Raw genomic sequence first — 18,980 nt, 5'->3', positions numbered from 1 at the left:
GAGAGAGCTGGCAAAGCCAGGGATTGTGCAGTGTGGCTAACTGGGAGCACCTTGGTGGGAACACTCCCTCGGCCATAAAACTGAGAGAGGTAGAGCTTGATATCCAAAGGCATGAGCAACACATCTCTCACTACAAAGACCATTACAACACCGTCACCCAGATATGTGTAGGGGACCCAACAAAGAGTAAGACTCTTTTTAAGGTGAGATCCCCAGCACTGTCCACACTCAGCCTGGGGAACAGCCAAGCTTGAGGAGATCTGGGGCAGAGGGAACTAGCTATATCCTTGTGTACTCATCCTTGTCACCAACTCAGTCTGGTGTCCCGTTACCCTGCAGGGATAGAAGCCTGTCACAGAGCCACTTATAGGCAAAGTCTTCCTGGGGGAGAAAAAGAAGGGAATTGTCAAGGCTAGGCTGGGGCCCCAGAACCAAAGAGGGGCACAAAGACTGTCCTGGCCCACATCTCACTCACAGACCCCAAACAGAGACTATTTAACCTCAGGGCATAAGGGAGAGGAGGAGCAGGACAAGGCCCAACTCAGTCCCTCCTCCCCTGCCCACAGCGGGAGCCCAGTGGCTCCCTTGTGTGGAACAAAGTGGCTCAGGACATTGTCTCCTTTGGAAAAAAGAATGGGAAACATTCACCTGTCTACACCAGGACCTTGAGTTTTCTACCCCATGGAAAAAGTGCCTCCAGGATTAATCCATCTATCTTCTCTGGGGCAGAAGCCAGAAATGCACTGGGTAGAGGAGGATGGAGGGGAGGCTGCCAGGGACTTACTAACCTTCCATCTTTAGAGTGGAAATCATTAATTCTTTCTTTATTCACCAACATGTCCTAGAGCCTATAGCATATTGAGTAAACTTTTCAACAATCTCTGAATCTTGTATATAAGAACGGATTGAGAAAAGTAAACTCATTTTTAAAATATCCACCTTAGAGAAGGCTAGACTAGAAAGAAGTGGTCTGGTGAATGTTTGTCATTGATGAGTGTGCTTCGACTATGGGAAAATGTTTACTGGGTAGAAAAGTTATACATGTTCATCATAGAAAGACAGGTAAAGGCAGAACAGACAAATAAGAGTATGAAAATTCCCAAGAATTTCACCACCCCGAGATCATCATAATTAGTGCTTAAGCAGGATGCCTTCCCCTCTTTTTCTCTGTCTTCATAACATTCCGTTGCTTTGACAGAATTGGGATCCGGCTATTTAGAATTCATAATCTCTTCTTATCCACTACTCCCTCATCTGTCATCATACTGGAGAGGATGTTGGGATAATCTGTTGGCAAATACTTATAATCGTTAGGCCCAGGGACATCAGAGCTGTGATTCACTGGACCCGGGACAGAGAGTACTTAGTGGATAGTGATTATTAGGATGATCGGCATCCATTTCCCCATCATCTGTCACCAGTAACCAGCATTTCTCAAGGGGAACTCCCTCCTCAGAAAACAGACACTCTGACTGAGGTAGAACAATCCCCCCCTCAGGTCCAGGGGTGCCCAATGACTCAAGAATAAACCACTTAGGCATTGAATTCTGATGGACTCAATGAGGGTTTGTTTTGGTCCCATGAATATCAAGTCCAGGATTTCACTCAAAACTGTGGGATAAAGGAATCTCTCTTTGTCATGGAATATTTACATTTAAAGAGGGTATTCTAAATATTCCAAAACACGAGGCTGGACTTGTGGTCAGAGAGGCAGTGAGGTTACCACTGGGGGTGTCTGCGTGTGTCCAGCACTACATGCCCCTAAGGCAGGTCCAGACTCTATCTCCCACCACCAAGCAGACCCCCACCACAGCCCTTACTGGCCTACACTCTAACCACAGATTCTCAGTCTACTCAAGGCGACTGCCATCTTCTCAAGGGCAGGAGCCATCTCACTCATCTCCTTGGAGCAAGCTTCCTAAATAGTTATTCATGAATTCATCAGGATGGAAAAAGATCCAGGAGCTGAGAAATGGAGACATTCTAGATTCAGTCACTGAGGGGCTTCTGGGGTCCAGCTCCTCTGGTGGCTGCAGCACAGGCTTCACTTTCTTGTTCTTTCTTCTTGCTTTCACCTTGTGACTCAGCACTGGGAGTGCAAGTGTGGTTGGTGACAGTGCTACTGTCACCTAAGCCAAGCCAGAGAACTTCGACAAACCACCTTGCAGATGACACAAGAAAACCAGAAGAGCACAGGTCTAGGACATCTGTGAGGTCTTGAGCCACCACTCCTGCCTTCCCCTTGGAGACCTTGTGTCTGGAAAGAAGTAATACCAGCAGCTGTGACCTCAGCAGATCTTCAGGAAAGATGCAGCCACTCCTGCTTTTGTTAGTGTTTCTTCTGCCTCCTGAAGCTGGGACAAGTGAGTGACCATCCCCATTCCAGAAACCCCAGCCCATCTCACAAAACCCTCTGGACTCCTCACCCTTCTGCCCAGCACAGTCAGGGATTTTCCTCAGTTTGAGCCCAAGATCTTGCTAGATGCCAGCCTCTATCCCAAACCTACACTAACAAGTCCGATGCTGCATGGACACTCAAAAAGGATGGCAGGAAGGAAGGCTGTTCACTAGAAGGTTTAATATGTGAGCCTCTCTCTTATCACCTGGGAAGATGATTGTTCATAGAAAGGCATCTGGCAGACTACGTGAAGCTACAAATGACAAGTAGTTAAAATCCCTCACTCCAACCCAAGAAAGGGCGGCTCAGAAAAATCGGGTGTGGTAATGAGAGTTGTCCTGGACCCAGCTTAAGATTCAGTTTCATTTCCTGGTAACTTCACCCCCTCACCCCAGCCAAGGAGAGAAGCCCAGGGAGCAGCTGATCTCTGAAGCCGCTGGATCACTGCATGTAGGGCGCCCCGTTGCCGTGGCTCTGCCGAGGTCCTGGGCAGCACATTTTCAGCCCCACCTCCCCCTGCCGTCTCAGGCCATCGGCTGCTCCACACAGTGTCCCCTCTCCAGGCCAATGGTCGAGACTTCAATCCCACCAGCATGATCCCCACCAAACCTCAACCTAAAGCTAAGTGAAGGACGTTCATTCATGCAGCCACAAAATGTTTACTGAGATCCTAGAATGGGTTAGACCCTCGGACATGAGGATATTAGAAAATCCAGCACCATAAGCTCACGGATAGATTATTAGATATGGGCACCAGTTGACACATTGGCAGAGGCTCAAAGGGCTTGGGAGATTCACTGAGACAGAAGGCGTAGCGGCGCCCTGTCCACGATCCCCTGGGCTCCACCATCGTGAAGACAGCTCTTACCTCCTCCGTGCATGGTCTGAAGTAGGACAGGGACAACAAATACTGTCTTCCGTTTTCTCACAGGAGGTTCTGAGCCTTGACATTCAGAAAAGGTTATTCTGCTGCAAGGAGAACCTGGGAGGACTCTCCCCCGTGTTAGCAGGGCACTGTAGACCCCACCCTCAATCACCACCTTCCAGAGCCTTTCCTCTTGACCACAGCCGCTCCCAGAAAGCCCATCTTCTAGTCTTTTCTTTCAGAGGACATCATCAGAGGACATGAGGCCAAGCCCCACTCCTGCCCCTACATGGCGTTTGTTCAGTTTCTGCTTGTGAACAAAAAGATGAAGTGTGGCAGTGTTCGCATGTGAGAGGACTTTATTCTGATGGCTGCTCACTGCCGGGGAAGGTGAGGGGCTGCAGACAACTGACACCTCCTGAGACCCCTACAGGGACCCCTGCCCTCTGCCCAGGGACTGCAGCCCAGGGGAGCTCCCCTGGCTCCTGGTAACTCAAGGCCATGAGAGCTCATGAGAGGAGCCATCTGAGACCATGACTGGGTGATGGAAAGTGAGAAATAGGACAGGCAACCTTTGGGTTCAGAGGGTCAGAGGTGAGAGCAAGTGGCCCAGTTGAGAAAAGAGACCACACTGGCCAAATAAAGCAGCTGGGAAGGATGAAAGCATGCACTGGGGTCAAAATGCAAACAGAGTATTTTCACAATATGACTTGAGGGCTAAAGAAAGCATCCAGGTGACCTACCCTCAATGTCATTGAGAAGCACAGGGGACAGTCACTCAGTGCCCAGTCCTCCTCTTGTTTCAATTTCCCCTAATTGCAGCCCTACCCTGCCCCATGTCACCTGCCCTTCATGGCTCTAGGGCTGGATCTCTTTTGATTCCATGCATGCTACCACCTCAGTCTACTTTCTATGCAGAGTAATCAGTGTCACCCTTGGGGCCCACAACATCCAGAAGCAGGAGAAGACCCAGCAGGTCATGACTGTGAGACAAGCCATCCGCCACCCAGACTATAATCCTAAGAACCTCTCCAATGACATCATTTTACTAAAGATAAGGGAACCTCCCTGCTGCTCTTGCTGTCCTCCGTCTAGATTGCTTCCCCTCCCACTGGGACCTGTCCCTCACCTCCTTCCCATCCAGGCCGCCTGACTAGTCCCAGTGGCTCAGGGGAGAGGAAAGTCAGTGCAGCCCCATCGCGGTGTCCAGGCCCAGGAGGCCAGTGGCTGAGCTGGACTTTCTTGCGTCTTCCCTTCAGCTGGAGAGAAAGGCCAAGCAGACTGCAGCTGTGAGGATCATCAGCCTGCCCAGGGGCAAGGCCCAGGTGAAGCCCAGAGAGGTGTGCAGTGTGGCTGGCTGGGGGAAAGTCTCCCCAGTAGACAAAGTGTCCGACACACTGCAGGAGGCGGAGCTGACTGTGCAGAAGGATGATGTTTGTTACTCCCACTTCCCCCACCATTACAACCAGGCCACCCAGATTTGTGTAGGGGACCCAAAGAAGATGAAGAACTGCTTCAAGGTAAGGTTTCCAGCAGCCACCAAGACAGACCTGGGGAGAGAGGAAATGGGGAGGTCTCGGGGATGAGAGTGGCCATATCTTCATGCCTCAGCCTGAGAGCTTGGGCAGCCTGGGTCCACGCATGCAGTCTTAATTTGTTTAATCTTTGTCTCCCTCACTAGGATATAAACTCCATGAGGGCAAGCATTCAACTGCAGTGGTCCCTTCTGTCTTCTTCTCCTTCTTCTTCTTTTGCTGAGGAAGATTTGCCCTGAGCTAACATCTGTACTAGTCTTTCCCTATTTTGTACGTGGGTTGCCACAACAATGTGGCTGACAAGCAGTGTAGGTCCACACCTGGGATCTGAACCCATGAACCCAGGCCAGCAAAGAGGAGTGTGCAGAACTTTAACCATTAGGCCATGGGGCTGGGCCCCTGCTGTCTTCTTATCAATCACAACAGCATTTAAAGCATAAACAGTGTTCAATAAATATGTACACAATAAATAATTTAACGCAAGAGTGACTGAAAAACACAATTACAAAAAACACAATAGATAAGGAAAACATCTAGATGATGGTAATAATTATGATAACAACATGAAGAAATATACTATTATTTCACAGACAAGAAAACTGAGGCCTAGAAAGTTTAGATATCTTGCCCATAGCTGCTAGGGGGTAGAGTCAAGGCTCAGTCCCAAATCGGTCTGACACCAAGGCCATAAATGTAAACACCATGTCACGTTGCCTCCAATTTGTACTAAAGCAGTGGTCTCTGAAATGGGATGTGTGCATCCAAGGGGAAGACGAAATGAAACTATTAGGATTTGGCAAGAAAATTAAAAAATGTCTCTTTCTACTCTTTGATAAACTTATATGATTTTAATTTCTGTTCTGTGAAGATTTCATAATGTACACAATTATTTAGTGTATACTATCTCATGTATATTTTATTACTAGATAAATATTTACACATATGGCATGTATACTCCAAAAATGTTTGGAGGCCACTTGTCTAGATTACTGTCCATTTCTGGGAAGTTCTGAGCAAGATGGGGGTGCTGGGTGGTAAGGAACATGGAAGGAGTGGAAGTGGAAGAGCATTAAATGTGGGTCTGTGGGTGGGGCTAAGACTCAAAGGTGAGTTTTCTCGGATGTGTGCCTGCTGAGACATCCCCACCTGCCCCCACCACAGCAAATAGTGGCCTGAATTAGTTTCAAAACAGTATTGGACACATAACCAATGGAGGGCCAAGCCTTGAAGGAAGCGCTTCTTCATCCAAATTCAGAGAGGGCCAAGGTGTAACTCCTTTGTAGTTCCTCCCTCCTGCCCTTAATCTTTCTCTCATGTATGCACACACAGAACGCACAGACACACACACTTCCACAATTAGAGTTTCCTGTCAGGATGGAGGAAGACCTAGCTTGAAATGGAGAACTTCTGAGATGAAAGGGGCATAAGAAATTATCCAGTCTAATTAGGATTGGAAAACCAAGACTCAGAGATGTGAAACACAGCTAGTTTGCGTCAGAACCAGGACGAGTTTCTGCTGATCACCTGACTTCAAGTTCCCGGGCTTCCCACCCTTCCATGGAAGCCCTTCCACCTCACTGATGCCCGCTTTCTTACTGGGCAGCTTTTACCCAGAAGGCTGACCACGTTCTTACGATATCAGCTTCTTGGAAATTTAGAACCCCTGCGACCCTCAATAAGCAGGGTCCGCATGGGTACCTTGCTCACTTTCCCTTCATTTCAATATGATGTGATCCTCAAACAGCAAGGCCTGAGAAATATATCCACGAGGCACTGAATGGTTCTGTCACCTTCATTCCAGACCTTCTCTGTTAGGACTCCCAGCCCCATCCTCTAGGCAGCAGCACGTTGCTGCCTTATAGAGCAGGAACCCAAGCAAGTACTTGAAGCTTAATTGATCTGGATGTTTGGAATCAAACTTCATTAGCTGAAATTACTTCAGTTTGCCTAATTTGTTTCTCTATGTGAGCTCTGATAAGCTTGGTTTAACATCTTCTAAACTGTGGTGTTTATCATCATCAATGCCTACTCAAATTACCCCTGCAGAGTACTGGACTAGGAGAAAAGTGGTTTAAAAGGTATAACTATTTTGTGTGGCTATTTCTATATATACACACAGGATCTGGAGTCCAAGTCACCATGCAAGTGCATTTATTTCCACAGGACAGCTCCACTTTGTAAAAACGAAACACAGCCTGAAAAATCCTTTCAATCATTAATATTCAAGTATAATTTGTTTACGTGTTATGAAGTCTATAAACATTGAGAATTATTTTCTATTTATAGGCAGGAATAAATCCATGGTTGTGGGTTTTTTCTACCTATCTGTTCGAGACTTTTGACTGTGTGTGTATGTGGTTACAAACACATGCACTTCTGTTTCATTTCCCCTTTCAGTTCTCATTGTGTGGGGGTGGTTTGTACCCCTAAAGTCTTTACCCTGGCTTGAGATTTCACCCCAGGACCTGTAGGGTCTAAGATGAGCTCCGGTCCCAGGTGATGGGAGGACCCTGTAGACACCATCTCACCTGTGTCCGCACCTCACTTCAGTCTGTTTCCTCCTGATCAAAATCCTCACCCAGTTCCCCTTTGGCCCCAGCATCTTTCTCACTTCTAATCACGAACCTTATTGCATTAGGCTCTCTTCCCTTGACCCAGCACCCCACAGCGCAGGTCAACCAGGAGCTGTCTTCACTTTAGCATAGCCTGGGGCCTGCCCACCCCTGAGCTAAGGGACCCCATCCAGGAAGGTGGGGGCCTGCGGCTTGGCCACACATTGAGGAGAGAATCATGGAGCCGGCTTCTGGGTTCAACAGCCCTAAGATGCCTTTCACTCTCAGAATCCATAAATCTCTAGATTTCATAGCAGGAATATGAACTAAATTGGAGAAAATGCACTGACTGCGTGCAGGATAGGAGCAGTTCGATTAATTGGGGGCCTGTATCACACGTCACAGCCTACTTTCACTGCTCCTGCTGTCGCGCTACATCAGCATTCCACTGTCCTGGAGCTTTAAATAGCACCTGTTCCCCTGAAGAAAAACTCCAAGGTCTGTTCATGTACTAAAAGCTAATATTTTTTCCCAGGGGATAAAGTGCTAGACTGTGAGCCCCCGGACCTGGGGAGACTGTTTGCACAGGACAGGGAGAGCCAGGGGAGCTCCTTGTCCCTGCTTTCCCTGCATCCTCCTAGGAAGGAGCCTTGTGCTTCCTGTGCTGCGTCTCCTTGGTGGGAATAGGGGTTTGGTCTTGGCTGTCCTGGGAAAACTTTGTCACATATAAGACAATGGGCCATGCAGCTCTGCCTCAACCTTGCTCTTGTTAAAAAAAAAAATCACATCACTGAGAATTTTTGGTTAAGAAAGATAAGCTTAAGAGTGGAAGTATAGTAGCCAGCCCAGTGGCACAGCCATTGAGTGCACACGTTCCACTTCGGCGGCCCAGGGTGCACTGGTTTGGATCCCGGGTACGGACATGGCACCGCTTGGCAAGCCATGCTGTGGTAGGCGTCCCACATATAAAGTAGAGGAAGATGGGCACAGGTGTTAGCTCAGGGCCAGTCTTCCTCAGCAAAAATAGGAGGATTGGAGGAAGTTATCTCAGGGCCAATCTTCCTCAAAAAAAAAAAAAAAAGAGTAGGAAGTGTAAACAACAATGGCAGGACTCCCCATTTGCAGAGCCTCAGAGAAGTTGAAAAGCTTCTTCACACTCAGTAATTTATTTAATCTTAAATCCATTTTAAGTGATTGGCAGGGCAAATGCTATTATCTCATTTCATATGAAAAGCATTCATTCTTTCTGCAAACAAGTATTTTGTACCTACTAAAGTTTTCTTCCTAATATTTACTGAGCACTTACTATATGCCAGACATGGACTACTTGGCACCTAATCTAATGCCTAAAGTGACCACGTGACATAGCTGCTGGTATTCACCCTATTTGGAAGGTGAAGAAACGGAAGCACAGCAAAGTGGCGGGATTTATCCAGGACATTAGTAAATGGCAGAGCTCAGCTCTGAGTTCTGCAGTCTGACTCAAGAACCCAGGGCCTGGACTGTCCTGCTGCCCTGACAAGCAGTCTATTAAACACATGAGAAAACAATTATCCAGCGACAGCTGAGAAATGCTGTGAAGGAAAAGTACAATGTGCCAGGAGAAAATCATATAGGGGTCCTAACTTAGTGAGTGAGGAAAACTTTTCCCAAGGAATTAATGCTTAAGTGGAAGCCTGAGGAGGTGTAGGAGCGAGATGCATGATGGGGACAGTGTGAGGGTGGGAGAGCAGGCCAGACAAAGAGAACAGCACAGTAAAGACCAAAGGGAGGCAAGGATGCTGGTGCTCTGAAGGACCTGAAAGAGCTGGCTTCTTTGCTCAGTAAGGAGGCTGGCGCAGCAAAGAGAGATGGGGTTGAAGAGCTGGGCAGAGACGAGACTTTATAGTCCCTATGAAGGACTCGACTTGGGCCTAACAGCACTGGGAATCCACAGAAAGGGAGATTTGGGCTTATCAAGGCTCACCGTGGCTGCTGTAAGGAGAGAGGATGGAAGTGGGGAAAAGGCAGAAGAGAGGATTGTGGTTAGGAGGCTGTTACACTCTCCCTCCCGGTGAAGGAGAAGAGATGGAGAGAAATGGGCAGGTTAGTGACCTTGAAGAGGTAAAGTCTGTGGTGACACACACAGTCAGGGAGCCTCAGTGAATGCCAGCAAGGACAGATTGTAATGAAACATTTATACGAAGCATTCCTTCCCCAATTAATCCAGTCCTAAAGTCGTTCATTTTTCATTTGAGAATGATATTAAATTATGTCAAGAACAAAAGGTGGAATGGGTTATTGTCCATGTACATCCTCCTTTCGAGTGCCAGTATTTCTTCAAAAGGAAGGACACAAATTCTTCCACATTTATAGAGGCCTTAGAAATTTTCCTTCTGAGGGGTCAGGCGACCCTGTACGTGTTTGGAGGACACAGCGCAAAGCGAAGAAGCTTTCTGTGTGTCAATGAGTGTGTGTGTTTCTGAGTGTGTATGTGTGTGTGTGTGTGTGTGTGTTGTTGGAAACCAGTTTGCAAAACCAGACTACAAAACTTCTCAGCGAAGTCCCAGGCAGTGTTATCAGGATGCTGCAACAACCCACATGGAAGGAAAAAATTCAATTGTTTACTTGAAATTGAAGAATGTACTTAAAAAAAATCTATCTGAATTTGCTAGATGTTTTGCCATTAGGGAGATATAACCTGGTCTAAATTTTGTCCTGACTTGGTACCCATAGATTGCTCTGACCGTCAGCTGTTATCATATGCTGGCTAATGATAAAGTCTATCATGACTTATAACTTTCCAGTAGCCTCACCTCTGAAGTTCTTTTGAGCATTTCCTTCTAAGCGATAAAAGCTCACCAGTTATGGGTCCGAAAACTATCCTTCCTCTAGTTCCCCTCTTCTCGTAGTAGCAATAACAGCTGTAGAGCGAGGCTGAAATAGAGCATCCTGCTATGAGATGCCACCACATGCAAAGGAACCCTTCCTAAGTTTGAGGCTTTTGATTCTGCAAAGTAACTACCTATTTGATAAATCAGAAAGGGAGGCCAGTCACTTGACTTAAAAGAAAGAACAAATGGGTGTCAAAGTCTTTGTCACCCTATTGCCTCTTGAATCTTCTTGTCCTCATACCTGAGAGCAACAGACCCATGAGAGAACTGGAGGTGGCCTTGAACCTCACTGCCTTATACCGTTAGAAAGAACCCCATGAGGCCCAAAGATATGCCAACAGTGCGCAGCCCACAGAGCCCACTGACCCTTTGAAAACACCTTATTGAAAGGATCCTTCATTGTGAAATTTCTCCAAGAAATTTGATCTGCTTAATTCCTTAATAAATCACTCTGTACTTTCTCAGTGGACAATGTGGACAATATTTACTTGATTTGAATAAACCTCTAGCGACATGCATAAGGAAGCTCCTCTTTAAAGGGCATCAATTGATTAATGGCTTGGGCAAGAATCATTTTATGGCTCTTTGCTGCATTATTAGTCATTTTATAATAATGACTTTGGCACTTTAAAATGCAATTTTCTTTATGGAAACTCAGTTACAGTCACATGTGCTTGGAAAGCTATCTAGTGAGTATGTGACTGTACTCACCCTATGACCGTTGGGTGACTTTGGCTTTGCAGGAAAAATTTGCTTCTTGACAGCATCCCCTTGAAGAGTAAGACCCAGTGATGTGTAGAATCTTAGAGCTGGGTGAACCCTTAGATCTTTTCCTGCCCAAGCCCCTGAGGTTACAGAGGAGACATAAGAGCTGCCCAACCTAAATCAGCACGAGTTTCTCAGATGCCTCTGCTGTGCTTTTTACTGTGGTAGGTGATGGGGGAACACACAGATTTGTGTGTTCAAGTTTACCTTCCGGTTGGGGAGATAAAGCTGGTCCATGTAAACATTTAACGATAGCATATGGCAATATATCAAGCATGATTGAGTGTGGCCAAGACTAATGAAACAGGCTGCTTTTCACAGCCATGCTCCACATCAGGGTCATCCCATAGGCCAGTTTGGAAGACAGAGCGAGCTTTGAGGCAGAGCAGAGTGGTGAGAACACCATCCTGTGTACAACATCAAGCTGGACCACATGTAGCTTCCCTCTAGGTCACGTTGGACAAAGCTGTCAGGAGGCTCAAGCTTAGAACCACTGTGATGGTAGAAGAGAAAAGCCTGAAGCCCCTTCCCACGGGGTTGTCTTCCTCCTCACTCAGGCAGTGTCTTGCCAAACAGGAGGTCAGTACAGTGCAGGTTTGATAGCCACATGGGCTCGGAGAGGAAGGCCACTTTGTCGTTGTGTGATTTTGAGTGAATTAGCTCACTCAAGTTTCATTTCCTCATCTGTAAAATGAAAATAATAATTCAAGACTGCCTCATATAATTTTGCGAAGATCAATTGAGATAATGTATGAAAGTGGAGCACACAACACAGGGTCTGATGTAGAGCTATGCTTATCATGAGCATCTGTTATTAATACACCCGAATCAACGGTGCTGTTAGCTCAGTTGCTGTGAGCAATGAGAGGGAGAGAGAGCGAGAGAGAGACTGACGGTGAGTACGTGTTTCCATACAGCGTGTTCTGCCTATTTTAGCCATCAAGGAGCCATCTGGATTATGGAATCCAACGGGTTATATACATGAATAGCTCTTTAAATGTCCAAAAACAACAAACAATGTTAAGGTGGAAACATAAAGAACAGCTCATTTGTAAGTGGTCCTGTCAGTTGTTAGGTGTTTATCAATCAGTCTCTTTTTTCTAGGCACAAAGGAGGACTCAATTTCCCAGACTCCCTCACAGGGAGGTCAGACCAGGTGACTGCATTCTGGCCAATAAGATGTGGGAAGAAGTAACGTACACCACTTCCATACATAAAACCGCCTGTATGATTCCCCACTGTCTCCACTCTTTCTTCTTCCTTGGTCACATGTTAAAGATGGTATAACTACTCAATGGAAAGAACATGGATCCCTGAGTCACTGCTTTCAGCAGAGCCAAGGAGGGGAGTTCCCCAGACTTTACAGAATGTTGCATGAGCGAGACATAAATTTTTATTATGTTAAGTGTCTGAGATTTGGGGATTACTATAGAAACCAGCATTAATTACATTTACTTGCAAACTGGCTAACTGGAATTGTTCAAATGTAAAGAATATAAAGACAACAAAAATGTTCATATCCAAATCATTCAAAAACCATGTTTAATAACAATCACTTATATTAATAATATACAAGCTGTATTTAACTTAACCAAAAAGTTGTTATATTGTTGGATTGAGTTTCCTTTTGAATTCCCTGTTATCCAAAAAGTTTTTTTTTCTTTTAAGTAGTGCTCCAAAAAGGAGGCAGTCTGCCTCAGGATTGAGAGAAGGGTACATGTTCAGTTGTGTCCAGAAAATGTTCTTCTATGCTGAGTGAAAAAAAAGTCATGTTTGCAAAGAGTAGAGATTGATCCCATTGAAAAAAAACTACCAGGTCAACAGCGATGTCTCTCATGGTGGTGGGGTTATGATAGCCAAGTAATTCTTTTCCATATGCTTTATGATATATTCTAAACCTTCTACAATAAGCATGTATAATTTGTAAACCAAAACATAATAAAAAGCCATTTTAAAAGTATTCTTTAATGGACTAGCCCCACGGAGTAGTGGTTAAGTTTGGCACACTTCCATTTTGGCAGCCCAATCCTGGGCCCGGATTCCGGGCACAGATCTACACCACTCATCAGCCATGCTGTGGCAGCATCTCACATACAAAATAGAAGAAGATTGGCACAGGTGTTAGCTCAGGGCGAATCTTCCTCAAGCAAAAGGAGGAAGATTGGAAACAGAAGTTAGCTCAGCAAGAATCTTCCTCACCAAAAAACAAAACAAAAAAGTATTCTTTAAAATTTATTTTATTCTTTTAAGCCCTTCATCCTTTTACAGATCAATAACCCCTGAAATTACTAAAAAATGGAAACAAAGCAAACAACAACAAAACAGGTTATTCACATAAATAGATTTTGATAGCAAAAAACTTGAAAATGGGAGGTTTGCACTTTCAGGCTGTAGCAAGCTAAACCATGTTATTAGTTGCAAGTTTAGGGGAGGATGCGCACTAATGAGTTTGTGGTACTGCAGTAATTTTCAAGAGGAAAGATCTTAAATTGAAATTGCGGAAAGACCAGAAGCTTGGCTGGAAATACCTATGTTTGCTTTGGAGAAATACCAACAAGAAGTTCACAATAAGAAAGACACTCTGGGGCTGTTTCTTTAAGAACTTTCCAGTGGGTCTAAGTCTTTTGAAGGGTCTCCTCACTATGCCTGTCCACCATCCAGCCTCATCCCCGGATCTTCATAAACTCTACACACCTGCCCATATGTTCCGTGTCGTGGCAATAAGGTGGGTGCCCCTCCATCTTCCCTGGACTGTAGTAAAAGTAAGACGGGGGCTCAGAAGACATCAGATACTTTACACTGCATTCCTCAATACTTTGCCTTTCTGAATTCAGTTTTACAAGTCCTTGCAATATTGCTCAACTCGATTATGGAAATTATAGAAACAGGATTAGAAGGAATGAGCTTGGTCAAGTTATTTAATCTTTCTTTTAAAAAAGACAAATTTCTCAATAAGGCATCTATCCATAAGAAATAAGACATATGTAAGTCTTTTATTTCAAATGGAGAAGCATGACTTACATTAACTCGGCCTTGTATTAGATCCTACAAAGATCCATTTCTGCCCAACCAGTCCCAGCACTGCATGAGCCTGCAGTAGGTGCAGATGGCCGGGGTGGGGTAGTCAGAGCAACCCGAAGAGATGGGATTTTCTCCAGTGGGCTTGACTCTGGGCAGTGACACTAGTTCTTTTTTCATAGCTTGACTCTCTAGACCTGGCTTAGGTTTCGCTTTCTCCTATCTCATTTTTATCCAACTGAGGCTAAGTCTCCACAGAGCCACCTGAGAAAGCATCTGAACATCAGCACACAGTTGCAAAACCATCACTGAGTATTGCTAAGTGCCAGGCACCATGTTAGGCCTGTTGATCTACCTGTGTTTTCTTGGGTCAACTTTATAATACAACTGCATGTAACCTACAATTGAGAAAACTCAAGCTTACTTGGCTCGCTAGATGTTGCCTCTTATCTTAAACTCAGGATGCCACAGACAGTCTTGTCAAGAGATTGGACATTAGGGTATTTTTCCCCCCTGGCATAATTTGCTATTTAAATAATGGGCAAACCTCCAGCTCCCCCATACATTGCAGTTCCCTCTATGGTTTAGCACCTGAAGCCAGCACAAGCATAGCAAAGAAGGAGGTCTCCATATACCAGGCACAAAGCCCAAGCTTTATTTTCTCTCACTTCAGGATTGGAGGGGAAGAATAGAATACTTCTGAGAAGTTTCTTCCTCTATTGACATCAAGAATGCAGTTAAAATGAGTCTCACCTCCAAAACCATCTTAACATTCAGCGAACTATCACATTCCTGAAGGAACTCTGAATACATTTCCCAGATTATTTATTTGCAATAAACCATGGTCAGTCATCCAGTGGCGTTCTTCATATTTTTGCTTACTTTGTACCTATTTGTGTTTGCTAATGAACATTCAAATCTTTCTCTTCTGTAGTGACCCAGAATTGTTTAAGGTAGATACTGAGTAAATATTTATAGTGGAGTTAAATAGTCATCTTTTGCTGCTATCCATTTACTTCCTAACTGGGATTAGATCCAGGAGTGATTAGAATTGGTGCTGAAGACCATTTATCTGACCCCCAAACACACTTCCCAGTGTTGTATACTTGAGAGAGCTGCAACAGTTGTGAGTTGCCTGGAATAACCCAGCTCTTGGTGTGAGCATTGGGATGTGACTTTTTTGTTCAAAGCTCTTTCCCCTATGAAGTGCTGCCTCCAGTCACCCAAAAGGGGTCAGGAGGAAGTGGGACATACAATAAGTAAGTTCCATAAGGGAGAAACTAGGAAATGTCAGGAGAGCAAAGCAGAACCCAGGGCTAGGTGGAATTTGAGGGTAAGGGCAACAAAAAGGAGGGGAGACATGGGACTGGATCTGCAGGAAGGGAGGGCCATCTTCATCTAGCTTCACCCTTGCCAAGGTTTGAACTGGTTATGGCAGATGGCATATTTCAAAGACAACGGAAACAATATTGCATGCCCTATAAGCTCTTCCACAGCATGAGTTTATCATCCCCCCATCAAGGTGGTGTCTAATTCCCTTCTCTTGATCTGGACTGGCATGTGACTTTCAGGTAATGAATAAAATGTGACCTTAAGTGGCGTGTGGGACTTCCAAGGCTAAGTGCGAAAAGGTCACATGGCTTTTGTCTGGTTCTCTTGGAACACTCACTGGTGGAACAGCCAGCCACCACATAAGAAGTACAACCACCCCGAGCCCACCATGCTGGAGAGGCTGCCAGTAGGACTCCAGTAGACAGTCCTAACTGGGCTCAGCCTCCCAGCCATCCCTACCAAGATGCCAGACATATGAGTGACCCCATCTTGGAGCCTCCAAACTGTTCCATCTGTCAGCTGAAGACCCCTGAGTAGCCTCAGTGGACGCCACTGGAAGCAAAAAGAATTGCCCAGTCAAGTCTGACCAAATTCCTGATCTCCATAACCTATAAGATGTTATAAAATGGTTGTGGTTTTAGGCCACAAGTTTGGGGGCAACTTGTTACACAGCAGCAGTAGGTGGAACACTAGCTTCTCCTATGTTTATAAATATACTGCTCAGGTCTTTGTCATTGAGAGACTCTCACTTGCTTTGCTCTGAGCTCATAAGCACAAAGTTGCATTGCCCACATTTTAACAGGCTTGGACTCCAGGGGTTTTGTGGGTGTCAGTGAACCCCACAAGGTCAGTGAGCTTCCGTTTGCAGATGGATGTTGAAAGGTGTTATGAGTCATGGCATAGCTCAGAGGAAAGGCCATTTTTCAATTCAGAGTACAAACAGGAATTGATTCTAATCTGAAAAGAGGAATTAAAAACACCCCACACACTGCCACAGTGCAAAGAAGAAAGCCAATGGTGGGAGGGAGAGCACTGATGACAAAGAGCATAGAGCTAGAATGCTCAGCCCAGAGAGAGAAAGAATCGCACCATCTCACAGCCATTAATTAATCAGGCAGCACATTTCATGAAATCTACTGAAATAGTCTTTCTGTCCAAAATCCCTTCCTGTATATAGAAAGGTCCATGACTCTCATTTTTGTGCTGATGTTCTGAAAGTTAGGGCTGGGGACGGGAATGGCATGGGTGTATATGGTACATTGTATTTCCAAAGAGAGAAGCAACAATACCTCTGTCCTGCATACAACTCTCCCATCAAGAAGGGGAATCTATTTCCCCTCCCTTTGAATCCGCACTGACCTTACGACTCCTTTGACAGATAAAATGTAGCAGAAGAGATGTTCTTAGACTTCTACACCAAGGCTTTAAGGAAGCCTGGCAGCTTCCACTTTTGCCCTCTGGAGGAAACCATCTTCCACAAAAGAAGTCCAACTATCCTAAGGTGGCCATGACATGAGAAGCTCAACCTTGCCATCTGGAGGGGTCACATGGAGGAGAAATCAATGCCTGGCTGCCAGCCCCAGCTGAATCCCAGCTGTCAGCCAACACCAACTTGCCAACTATGTGAGTCAGGCCATCTCGGCAGTGAGCCTTCCAACTCCAGTCAAGCTACACCAGCTAGCAGCACATGGAACAGAGGTGAGCTATGCCTGAGATAGCTGCTCAAATTGCAGAATCATGAACAAATAAATGATATGGTTGTCTTAGGCCATGAGCTTTTGTGGTGGCTTGTTACCTAGAGATAGGTAACCAAAACGTTAGGAAAAAGGCATAAGGCTGGCCTGTGGCTTGAGGACATATGAGGACACGGAGCAATGGGGGACTCTAAGCAAGTTCCAGGGCAAAGGCTTGGGAACCCAGGGACAGGCCACAGCATCGGATTGAAAAGGGATGGCCAAGAGACAATCTAAAATGGAGATCTACATCAGAAATTAGACAAAGTGGAAGAACAGGGACAGGGTCCAGAGAGGATGCCCAAGAAAATGGTAAAGGAAGTAAGTGTGGGGTTTTTAAAAGTGCAGATCAAGAACTTTTAAAGGTTTTTTTTTTTTTTTCACCCTTTCATAGAAATTGTTTAAAGAACACAACTAAAGCAAGTACAAAAGTAAACATTTCTGAAATATCTGTGATTTTAATAGGGTCCTGAAGCAAGCGTACATCCCCAGCCCCAGTGGTGGGGCCAGAGCAGTCTGAAATGCAACAAAGAAAGGTCAGGGCCTGCAAAGCCTCACCCATGTGGGGTGGGGTTCCCATGAAGTCTTAATAACAGAGGCAGGGCAGATGATCAGAACTCACTCTAGTGAGTTGTTGTTTATCTAGTAAATTATTTATGGGTCTGATTTCTTGCAAGAGCCCAGAAATTTCCACCCATTCTTTTTGTTATCTCATAAAGTTTTGAGTTAAAAAGCCCCTCTGAGTAATATTATATAAATAGATATTCAGGGAGGGACCCTACTAATGTGAAGCTTCTAATACTCAGAATTTGAAAAAAGCCAGGTAAGCATCACCTTTTCCAGAATATTATCTTCATTGTGTTTCTTTCCACCTGTGTGTACGAGGTGGTACCTCAGCATAGAGAATAATTGATGTACCATCACCTTAAAGAAGATGGAGCTATTCTTCTACTCACTTCTTGCTTCAATCACACAGTTAGCGATGTTTAATCTCATCTCTTTGTGTTGCTATATTCAATAAGAATGGTCTACGTTTCCAGTGTCTCAGCAGAAGCCATGCTGAGGACAATGTTCTCCCTATTCCTTAACAGAGCTGAGCCTAAGCTAAATTATGGAATGTTCCGAGGATGTTTCCTATTTCTGCCCCCCTCTTTATAATGTGCTGCCCCTTTCCCCAGGGGGCACAGCAACGCCACGTTTCCCTCTTACTAACCCCAGTCCTCCAGGGCCCACTGAGGCTGCCCCCATCATGTTCCTCATGCCCTGACCCAACTCTTTGCCAAAAACACGTCCTCATCCCATGATGGAATATTATGCAATATATAAATATTTGGGATAATTTTTATTGACAGGATGAAATACAATATCATTTATTTTCAAAAGGATCCAAAACTATACAACATCTATAGCACTAGTAAATGTAATAGAGGTGGAAATTTCATTAAGTACTGACAGTAATCTTCCTCTTAGAGGGGAAACTATCCTCGCTTTAGGAAACTACTTGATAGAAGCACTGGAGTTGGAAGGGGAGATCCGAGGGCAGGAGAGCTGGTAGGCGCTGGAGCAATAGCAGGAAGCTGCCCAACTGCTCTGCATGAGGCCAGATCCAGGAAAGAGAGCGAGGGAGGCATTTCCAGGCGAGGACAGCAGGGCAAGTGGAGGCTGCTGGGAATTCCCAGACAGAGGGGCTGGCCACAGGACACTGTACGAAAGGCCTGGCTGACGTCCTATGAGAAGCTGCTCCCTGCAAGGTATAGGTCCTCAGTCTTCAGCTCGTCACAGGCACAGATGTTTTATGTGAGTGGGGTTGCATGTGTGTGTACGTGCACCCATACATGAGTGTGCGTGTTGGGGAGGGAGTAAACGCGGTAAAGAGCAGAGACAGCATTTGGAGAGGTAGAATCTGGAA

At 45.4% G+C, this 18,980-nt stretch overlaps 1 pseudogene; it reads left to right on the top strand.

Annotated features, from left to right (window-relative positions):
* The first annotated feature begins 2,298 nt into the window (after positions 1–2,298).
* Positions 2,299–10,610, top strand: LOC124234968 (granzyme H-like; annotated as a pseudogene).
* Positions 10,611–18,980: the final 8,370 nt, after the last annotated feature.

This window comes from Equus quagga, chromosome 2 (genome assembly GCF_021613505.1).
Source record: "Equus quagga isolate Etosha38 chromosome 2, UCLA_HA_Equagga_1.0, whole genome shotgun sequence".
Classification (NCBI taxonomy): Eukaryota; Metazoa; Chordata; class Mammalia; order Perissodactyla; family Equidae; genus Equus; species Equus quagga.
Note: the sequence above shows the minus strand (reverse complement) of the source record. Positions and strands in the feature narration are given on the sequence as shown.